The 10,000-nt window shown below is 56.5% G+C and overlaps 3 non-coding genes across 3 annotated transcripts in view; all 3 read right to left on the reverse strand.

Annotated features, from left to right (window-relative positions):
• Positions 1-1,722, reverse strand: part of LOC139968452 (large subunit ribosomal RNA) — a 4,031-nt gene extending 2,309 nt beyond the window's left edge. Inside the window, exon 1 of the ribosomal RNA XR_011793449.1 lies at positions 1-1,722. This exon is cut by the window's left edge and continues 2,309 nt beyond it. This is a non-coding gene — a ribosomal RNA (large subunit ribosomal RNA).
• Positions 1,723-2,156: 434 nt separating this feature from the next.
• Positions 2,157-2,316, reverse strand: LOC139968221 (5.8S ribosomal RNA). The gene has a single exon (XR_011793258.1). It is a non-coding gene; the product is annotated as a 5.8S ribosomal RNA (ribosomal RNA).
• Positions 2,317-2,921: 605 nt separating this feature from the next.
• Positions 2,922-4,801, reverse strand: LOC139968367 (small subunit ribosomal RNA). Its single transcript, XR_011793372.1, has one exon. It is a non-coding gene; the product is annotated as a small subunit ribosomal RNA (ribosomal RNA).
• Between the last annotated feature and the right edge of the window lie 5,199 nt (positions 4,802-10,000).

Here is a 10,000-nt window from a genome sequence, read left to right on the forward strand (position 1 = left end):
CTCGCCCGGACCGCTTCTTAGCTCACCGTGGCGTCCTTCCTACTCGTCGAGGCCGACTCTATTCGGTTCTCCTTGCCCCGACGGCCCGGCACAGCCATCACGCTCAGCGCCATTCATTTTCAGGGCTAGTTGATTCGGCAGGTGAGTTGTTACACACTCCTTAGCGGATGCCGACTTCCATGGCCACCGTCCTGCTGTCTGTATCAACCAACACCTTTTGTGGGCTCTGATGTGCGACCGAGTCGGACGGCTTAGCCAGGCGTTTGGTTCATCCCACAGCGCCAGTCCTGCTTACCAAGAGTGGCCCACTGAGCACTCGTTCATTCTCACTCGTCCGGCTCCAAGCCAGCGAGTCGGACCTCTTACCAATTGAAAGTTTGAGAATAGGTTGAGGTCGTTTCGGCCCCAAGGCCTCTAATCATTCGCTTTACCAGATAAAATTGTTCACGAATATCTCCCGAGCACCAGCTATCCTGAGGGAAACTTCGGAAGGAACCAGCTACTAGATGGTTCGATAAGTCTTTCGCCCCTATACTCAGGTCGGACGATCGATTTGCACGTCAGAACCGCTGCGGACATCCACCAGAGTTTCCTCTGGCTTCCTCCTGCCCGAGCATAGTTCACCATCTTTCGGGTTTTAGCATGCTTGCTCTTCCTCCGCTCCACCGGACGAGCCGGACGGAACGGGGTGGCGGTGCGCCCGACCCAGAGGGCCGGGATCCCGCCTCGTGACGGCCCTGTGCCGACCTTCACTTTCGTTATGCCAGGATAGGTTTCGGTAGACCCCCTCGACTTGCAAGCCTGCTTAGACTCCTTGGTCCGTGTTTCAAGACGGGTCGAATGAGGAGGCCTCGCTCACGCCCGACAGACCCTCCGCTTCGGCCGAAGCCGCGGCGAGACCGGACCCTCCGGATCCCGCCGGCCACGCGACAGCAAGCTGTGCACGCGACCGACGGAGACGCCGGTGGCCCGGACCCCGCTGCCTGAACCCCCGGGGGGGCAGGCCGTCACGCAGAGTCCTCGACAGAGAGCGCAGTGAGCAACCGTGACGGGCGGCGTAAGACGGCGAGGGCCGAAGCCCCCGCACGCCGCAGCCTCGCCCGCCCCTCTGCTCCGCTCTTCGGTCGGTCGCCGGGAAGGGCGCCGAACGGTAGAAGTGCGACGCGGACCGGACGGCGAAGCGCCGCGGGTCGGTCCCGAGGGATCCGAACCCGCACACGCTGCCGCGCCGACCGCGCCTGAATCAACCGGACGCCCCATGTAGCATGCGGCACTCATCCGTTTACTTCTTGGCAGTTTCACGCAATGTTGAACCCTCTCTTCAAAGTTCTTTTCAACGTTCCCTCACGGTACTTGTTGACTATCGGTCTCGTGCATAGTATTGAGCCTTGGATGGAGTTCACCACCCCTCTTTGGGCTGCATTCTAAAACAACCCGACTCTTGGAAAGCTTTCCCTCCGGCCTTCGAGTCCGCCCTACGGGCCTTACACCCGCTGCGGGTAAGCTGCAGCCCCGATCACAGTGGACTGCGGCCGGACTCTGTCGACCGGAGTTCAGTTTCCTTACGCCACAGGTCCCTCGCACCGCAAACGGGCGCGGGGATTCGGCGATGGGCTCTTCCTGCTTCGCTCGCCGCTACTGAAGGAATCCTTGTTAGTTTCTTTTCTCTCCGCTTAGTGATATGCTTAAATCCAGCGGGTAATCTCATCCGATCTGAGGTCTGGAATCGTGAAAGACACGTGGAACGTGATCGGAGTCATAGCGGCGACCCGGGGTCTCTCCTTCCCCGGCGCTCCCCGAAGAATCGGGTCGCCGGCGGGAAAGGGTGGCCTACCATGCGCCTGCGAGAACGCAGACGGGAGGACGAGAGACCCCGCGATTGGGTCGACCGGCTCTGCCCGGCAGAGGCTCCTCGACCGTTCCGGGGGGTCGGACGCTGGACCGCACCACGGGCGCATACGTCTACACCCCGATGGCACGTCGCACGACCGACGAACCCCCGGTTACCGATCGAGCCTGCTCGCCGAGTTTCACCGGCGCCGACATCACAGAACTCCATCTGACACTGACCCGACGCAGCCGGCCGTCGAAGGGACGGCTGCGGCCGGGCGCTCCTCCGGCGCGCGAACACGCCGACTCTGTGAGTGATTGTCTTCAGACGCTCAGACGGACGTGGCTCGAGGAGCAGAGCATCCCCGAGCCGCCATTTGCGTTCGAATAAGTCGATGATCAGTGAGTTCTGCAATTCACATGAATTCTCGCATCTAACTGCGTTCTTCATCGACGCACGAGCCGAGTGATCCACCACCAAGAATTGTCATTTGCCACTGGAAGACTCCCGCGTTCGCAAACTCTCCTCAGAGCCGAGGGAAGAAGTGGAACGGAAGGAGAAAGGACACGGGGACTCTGTGCCTTCTTTGCTTGTGACTGGAAAGAAATATCCTCCGTCGAGCCGAGGGGGGAAGCGGGCTCCCTCCTTCCCCCCACCGCCGCGAGGGCGGGTCGCGCGAGTCAGACTCGCCGACTGGGGGGAAATCGGGCGACACCGGTGCCCCTTCTCTGCCCTGCGGAGAATGCCTCGAGGAGCGCCGCGCCGCGGACGGCGACGGCGTCTCCACCCTTGCGGGACTTCTCCCTCGAAGCTACCGGGAGTGCGAGACTCCGTGAGACAGACGACGAGAGAAGAACCGGGTACTCCCCGGGCTGGTCTGTGTGTGACACGCCCGTCTCCTTTTTGTCGGAGAGAGCGAAGGCGAAGCGCGGGGTCTGACCTCGACCGTGGAACGGGGAAGGAGGCGGTGAAAACCCCGCTCGAGTCCCCCCGGCTTTTCCAATTTGCTCTCTCCGCGTGTCTCTCTGTGACGGCTTTTCCGACATTCCCCCTTTGTTCCCTCTCCGATCACGGAGGGGAAGGGTTCTGTTAATGATCCTTCCGCAGGTTCACCTACGGAAACCTTGTTACGACTTTTACTTCCTCTAAATGATCAAGTTTGACCGTCTTCTCGTCGCGCCTCGACAACCGGCCGAAGCCGGGGGTGCCAGACGGTCGATCCGATGGCCTCACTAAGTCATTCGATCGGTAGTAGCGACGGGCGGTGTGTACAAAGGGCAGGGACGTAATCAATGCGAGCTGATGACTCGCGTTTACTTGGAATTCCTCGTTCAAGGGACACAATTACAAGTCCCTGTCCCCAGCACGGAGAAGTCTCAGCGGATTACCCGGACCTTTCGGCCGAGGGCAAATGTACCCGCTGCTTGCGCCAGTGTAGCGCGCGTGCGGCCCCGGACATCTAAGGGCATCACAGACCTGTTATTGCTCCATCTCGTATGGCTGAAAGCCATTTGTCCCTCTAAGAAGTTCGCGGCTCACCACGACGGGTGGCCGGACTATTTAGCAAGCAAGAGTCTCGTTCGTTATCGGAATTAACCAGACAAATCACTCCACCAACTAAGAACGGCCATGCACCACCATCCACAAAATCAAGAAAGAGCTCTCAATCTGTCAATCCTCACTGTGTCCGGGCCGGGTAGGTTTCCCCGTGTTGAGTCAAATTAAGCCGCAGGCTCCACTCCTGGTGGTGCCCTTCCGTCAATTCCTTTAAGTTTCAGCTTTGCAACCATACTTCCCCCGGAACCCAAAGACTTTGGTTTTCCGGAGAGTTGCCCGCCGCGTCATGGGAGGAACGCCGGCGAATTACGAGTCGGTATCGTTTATGGTCGGAACTAGGGCGGTATCTGATCGCCTTCGATCCTCCGACTTTCGTTCTTGATCAATGAAGACATTCTTGGCAAATGCTTTCGCTGTCGGGCGTCTTGCGACGATCCAAGAATTTCACCTCTCACGCCGCAATACGAATGCCCCCGGCAGTCCCTCTTGATCATTACCTCAGGATCTCAAGACCAACGAAATAGAACCGAGGTCCTCTTCCACTATTCCATGCTGAGCTGTTCGGGCACTTTGGCCTGCTTTGAACACTTCAATTTTCTCAAAGTAAACGTTCCAGTCTCGCACGGCACTCAGTTAAGAGCACCGCACGACCAACCGAATCACTGGCCGGGAAAAATCTCCCACGACTCCCGTTTGACGGGGAGAAGGGGAACGGGCAGTGCACGCCTCACGGCGGACCGCCCGCCCCGGCCAGAAATCCGACTACGAGCTTTTTAACTGCAGCAAATTTAATATACGCTGCTGGAGCTGGAATTACCGCGGCTGCTGGCACCAGACTTGCCCTCCAGTAGATCCTCGTTAAAGGATTTAAAGTGTACTCATTCCGATCACAGGGCCTCCGAAGAGGCCTGTATCGTTATTTTTTGTCACTACCTCCCCGTGTCAGGAGTGGGTAATTTGCGTGCCTGCTGCCTTCCTTGGATGTGGTAGCCGTTTCTCAGGCTCCCTCTCCGGAATCGAACCCTGATTCTCCGTTACCCGTCACAACCATGATAAGCGCATAACTTACCATCGAAAGTTGATATAGAGCAGACTTTTGAAGGGAGCGTCGCCGGTGCAAGACCGTGCGATCGGCATGATTATCTAGAGTTCACCAGCGGAGACCGGACCCCGAAAGGACCGGGCTGGCCTTGTTCCTAATAAGAGCACGCTTCCCCCGAAGGGTCGGCGCTTTGTTGCATGTATTAGCTCTAGAATTACCACAGTTATCCATGGTATAAGACTTTCTCCAATAAACCATAACTGATCTAATGAGCCATCTGCAGTTTCTCTTGTATGTTCAGGATTGTACTTAGACGTGCATGGCTTAATCTTTGAGACAAGCATATGACTACTGGCAGGATCAACCAGGTAACGGTCGACAGAACCGGGCTGGGCCCGTTCGCCGTCCGGGAGTCGCTCTCGCACTCCCCTCTCTCTCTCTCTGAATTCTCAATTGTCGATGCCGTGCTATTACGGTACAGTGATCGAAGAACCGCCCGAAGGGATTCTCGAGGTGTGTATCTCTACCCGAGTCGACTGGGTCGTCTCGAGAGGAGTCGCAGTGGTCCCGCCTCGGAGACGGGACCGGTTCGAAGCGACGCGGGAGGGCGACGGCTCGTCCACTGGAACAGGGGAGAGCAATCGCACGCCTCGAGCGTGCATTCGTTGCTTGGATGAAAAAGCCCGTACCGAGCGCCGAGTGCAACACATGGTCGCAGCAACGGCAGCATGCCCGAACGGGTCCCGTGGAGAAAGCTCGATATCTGACGACACCGAGGTCCTGCTCTTTCTCCACCGGGGGTTCTGCGGATGAAAAGGCTCAATATCTGAACGTCGATATATACGTGTGCACGGAGGGACACCTCTGCTCACGGGGCGAGTGGGTGAAAACCCCCGCTCTGAGCGCCGAGTTGCAACACATGGTCGCGATGAAACGACGGCTGACCCTACCGAAAGGGCCCGCTGGAGTCCAACCATGACACGTATACACACACGACAGACATTAAAAGCCTTCTCGAGTCTTGGATCGACTCTACTACCCCCCTCATATATAGAATCCGATTCACTCTGCCCGCTCGTTCTGACCATTGGATCACACACTTAAGCCAATACCCGCTACACTTAAGAGATCTCGAAATCTCGAACGAGACCCAGATTCTCTGCGGGTGAGTCGGGCGGCCTGCCGTCGCCGTCGGCTTGCCGTTTGCCTTTCGCCTGGTCGCATGGCACTCGTGCCATCGACCACGCAACGCGAGAGGCCTTCTCCCTTCTCCTTTCTCTCTCATCTCTACTCTCTCTCTTCTCCACCGGGGGTTCTGCGGATGAAAAAGCTCAATATCTGGGATTGTATATATACATATGCACGAAAGAACCTTCTACTCACGGGGCGAGTGGGTGAAAACCCCCGCACCGAGCGCCGAGTTGCAACACATGGTCGCGATGAAACGACGGCTGACCCTACCGAGAAGGCCAGCAAGGGTCTGACGTGCAAAAACATATTTACGCACCACAGGCAAGGAGCCTTTTCGAGTCTCGGGTGGACTCCCGTCCGCGAAAGCTTCATATCTGAACGTCGATATATACGTGTGCACGGAGGGACACCTCTGCTCACGGGGCGAGTGGGTGAAAACCCCCGCTCTGAGCGCCGAGTTGCAACACATGGTCGCGATGAAACGACGGCTGACCCTACCGAAAGGGCCCGCTGGAGTCCAACCATGACACGCATACACACACGACAGACATTAAAAGCCTTCTCGAGTCTTGGATCGACTCTACTACCCCCCTCATATATAGAATCCGATTCACTCTGCCCGCTCGTTCTGACCATTGGATCACACACTTAAGCCAATACCCGCTACACTAAAGAGATCTCAAAATCTCGGACGAGAGCCACACCTTGCGGATGCATCGGGCGGCCTGCCGTCGAGGTCGGCCGTCGCCCCGTCTCACAGACTCGTGCAACACGACGAGTCCCAGCCTACGCCTGTGTGCATCACCGTCGGCCTAAATCTCGGCCCTCGCCCGGTCGCATGACACTCGTGCCATCGACCGCACCATCGACCTTCTCACCCGGGAGCAACCCGTGTTTTCAGAGGAGTGCCGGGGTTGCTCCCGTGCCGGGTATGTCTTGTCCGGCGGCGCCCCGTCTCACAGACTCGTGCAACGACAACGGGTCCCATGCCTACGCATGTGTGCATCACCGTCGGCTAATTACTCGGCCCTCGCCCGGTCGCATGACACTCGTGCCGTCGATCACACCATCGACCTTCTCACATGGGAGCGACCCGTATTTTCAGAGGAGTGTCGGGGTTGCTCCCGTGCCGGATATATCTTGACGAAATCAAGGAGATATATGAGGAAACTTCTACAATTTGAAGATCGACCGGCGAGACAAGACACTCCCCTTAATATATAATCCGATTCACTCTGCCCACTCATTCTGACCATTGGGTCACACACTTAAGCCAATACCCGTTACACTAAAGTTGACCATGTTTTGTTTTTTTTGATATTATTATTATTATTTTTTTTTTGTCAACGTCCTCTGTAACGAAGTCAAAACTCTATGCATGTGTTCGCGTGTCGTTCTGCCGTCTCCGCCGGGCACATCCCAGCCAGCGCCCGATACATTTCAGTTGACAACGGTCACAACTCTATGCATGTGCTCGTGGGTCGTTCTGCCGTCAACGTCGGGAACACACAGGCCAGTACCCGCTACATTAAAATTGACAATGGTCACAACTCTATGCATGTGCTCGTGGGTCGTTCTACCGTCAACGTCGGGCGCACACAGGCCAGTACCCGATACATGCAAGTTGACAGTGGTCACAAACTCTATGCATGTGTTCGCGTGTCGTTCTGCCGTCTCCGCCGGGCACATCCCAGCCAGCGCCCGATACATTCAAGTTGACAACGGTCACAACTCTATGCATGTGCTCGTGGGTCGTTCTACCGTCAACGTCGGGCGCACACAGGCCAGTACCCGATACATGCAAGTTGACAATGGTCACAAACTCTATGCATGTGTTCGCGTGTCGTTCTGCCGTCTCCGCCGGGCACATCCCAGCCAGCGCCCGATACATTCAAGTTGACAACGGTCACAACTCTATGCATGTGTTCGCGTGTCGTTCTGCCGTCTCCGCCGGGCACATCCCAGCCAGCGCCCGATACATTAAAGTTGACAACGGTCACAACTCTATGCATGTGCTCGTGGGTCGTTCTACCGTCAACGTCGGGCGCACACAGGCCAGTACCCGATACATGCAAGTTGACAGTGGTCACAAACTCTATGCATGTGTTCGCGTGTCGTTCTGCCGTCTCCGCCGGGCACATCCCAGCCAGCGCCCGATACATTCAAGTTGACAACGGTCACAACTCTATGCATGTGTTCGCGTGTCGTTCTGCCGTCTCCGCCGGGCACATCCCAGCCAGCGCCCGATACATTCAAGTTGACAATGGTCACAACTCTATGCATGTGTTCGCGGGTCGTTCTACCGTCACCGTCGGGCACACTTGAGCCAGTACCCGCTTGACTTTTTTTTTTTTTTTTTAAGTCAACGTCTTCTTCAAGGAAGTCCAAATTCTATGCATGTGTTCGTGGGTCGTTCTGCCGTCTCCGTCGGGCACACACAGGCCAGCGCCCGATACATTCAAGTTGACAGTGGTCAAAACTCTATGCATGTGTTCGCGTGTCGTTCTGCCGTCTCCGCCGCGCACATCCTAGCCAGCGCCCGATACATTCAAGTTGACGATGGTCACAACACTATGCATGTGTTCGCGTGTCGTTCTGCCGTCTCCGCCGGGCGCATCCCAGCCAGCGCCCGATACATTCAAGTTGACAACGGTCACAACTCTATGCATGTGCTCGTGGGTCGTTCTACCGTCAACGTCGGGCGCACACAGGCCAGTACCCGATTCATGCAAGTTGACAACGGTCACAAACTCTATGCATGTGTTCGCGTGTCGTTCTGCCGTCTCCGCCGGGCACATCCCAGCCAGCGCCCGATACATTCAAGTTGACAACGGTCACAAACTCTATGCATGTGTTCGCGTGTCGTTCTGCCGTCTCCGCCGGGCACATCCCAGCCAGCGCCCGATACATTCAAGTTGACAATGGTCACAACTCTATGCATGTGTTCGCGGGTCGTTCTACCGTCACCGTCGGGCACACTTGAGCCAGTACCCGCTTGACTTTTTTTTTTTTTTTTTTATGTCAACGTCTTCTTCAAGGAAGTCCAAATTCTATGCATGTGTTCGTGGGTCGTTCTGCCGTCTCCGTCGGGCACACACAGGCCAGCGCCCGATACATTCAAGTTGACAATGGTCACAACTCTATGCATGTGTTCGCGGGTCGTTCTGCCGTCAACGTCGGGCACACACAGGCCAGTACCCGATACACGCAAGTTGACAATGGTCACAAACTCTATGCATGTGTTCGCGTGTCGTTCTGCCGTCTCCGCCGCGCACATCCTAGCCAGCGCCCGATACATTAAAGTTGACAGTGGTCAAAACTCTATGCATGTGTTCGCGTGTCGTTCTGCCGTCTCCGCCGCGCACATCCTAGCCAGCGCCCGATACATTCAAGTTGACGACGGTCACAACACTATGAATGTGTTCGCGTGTCGTTCTGCCGTCTCCGCCGGGCGCATCCCAGCCAGCGCCCGATACATTCAAGTTGACAACGGTCACAACTCTATGCATGTGCTCGCGGGTCGTTCTGCCGTCAACGTCGGGCGCACACAGGCCAGTACCCGATTCATGCAAGTTGACAACGGTCACAAACTCTATGCATGTGTTCGCGTGTCGTTCTGCCGTCTCCGCCGGGCACATCCCAGCCAGCGCCCGATACATTCAAGTTGACAACGGTCACAAACTCTATGCATGTGTTCGCGTGTCGTTCTGCCGTCTCCGCCGGGCACATCCCAGCCAGCGCCCGATACATTCAAGTTGACAATGGTCACAACTCTATGCATGTGTTCGCGGGTCGTTCTACCGTCACCGTCGGGCACACTTGAGCCAGTACCCGCTTGACTTTTTTTTTTTTTTTATGTCAACGTCTTCTTCAAGGAAGTCCAAATTCTATGCATGTGTTCGTGGGTCGTTCTGCCGTCTCCGTCGGGCACACAATCAAGCCAGCGCCCGATACATTCAAGTTGACGATGGTCACAACACTATGCATGTGTTCGCGGGTCGTTCTGCCGTCAACGTCGGGCACACACAGGCCAGTACCCGATACATTCAAGTTGACAACGGTCACAACTCTATGCATGTGCTCGTGGGTCGTTCTACCGTCAACGTCGGGCGCACACAGGCCAGTACCCGATTCATGCAAGTTGACAACGGTCACAAACTCTATGCATGTGTTCGCGTGTCGTTCTGCCGTCTCCGCCGGGCACATCCCAGCCAGCGCCCGATACATTCAAGTTGACAACGGTCACAAACTCTATGCATGTGTTCGCGTGTCGTTCTGCCGTCTCCGCCGGGCACATCCCAGCCAGCGCCCGATACATTCAAGTTGACAATGGTCACAACTCTATGCATGTGTTCGCGGGTCGTTCTACCGTCACCGTC

The sequence above is a fragment of the Apostichopus japonicus genome, chromosome 5 (genome assembly GCF_037975245.1).
Source record: "Apostichopus japonicus isolate 1M-3 chromosome 5, ASM3797524v1, whole genome shotgun sequence".
NCBI classification, from domain to species: Eukaryota; Metazoa; Echinodermata; class Holothuroidea; order Aspidochirotida; family Stichopodidae; genus Apostichopus; species Apostichopus japonicus.